Source organism: Octopus bimaculoides, chromosome 10, assembly GCF_001194135.2.
Source record: "Octopus bimaculoides isolate UCB-OBI-ISO-001 chromosome 10, ASM119413v2, whole genome shotgun sequence".
Taxonomy (NCBI): Eukaryota; Metazoa; Mollusca; class Cephalopoda; order Octopoda; family Octopodidae; genus Octopus; species Octopus bimaculoides.
Genome location: NC_068990.1, coordinates 90,788,860 through 90,789,393, shown reverse-complemented (window position 1 = coordinate 90,789,393; position 534 = coordinate 90,788,860).

Genomic DNA, 534 nt, shown 5'->3' with positions numbered 1-534 from the left:
CGTACACCCACCATTCTCCCCTTCTCTCTCTCTATCTATCTCTTACCTCGCTTTCTTACTCTTTACTCTTTTACTTGTTTCAGTCATTTGACTGCGGCCATGCTGGAGTACCGCCTTTAGTCGAGCAAATCGATCCTAGGACTTATTCTTTGTTAGCCTAGTACTTATTCTACCGGTCTCTTAAACAGAACCGCTAAGTTACGGGTACGTAAACACACCAGCATCGGTTGTCAAGCAATGTTGGGGGGACAAACACAGACACAAGCACACACACATATATATACGACGGGCTTCTTTCAGTTTCCGTCTACCAAATCCACTCACAAGGCTTTGGTCAGCCCGAGGCTATAGTAGAAGACACTTGCTGAAGGTGCGACGCAGTGGAACTGAACCCGTAACCATGTGGTTGGTAAGCAAGCTACTTACCACACAGAAAAAAAGGAAAAAATGGATAGGTAGAAGTCTATCTATGACATATAATTTCAATTTAGACTCAAGGCCAGTCACTTTGACGGAAGCAATGGGGGATCGATT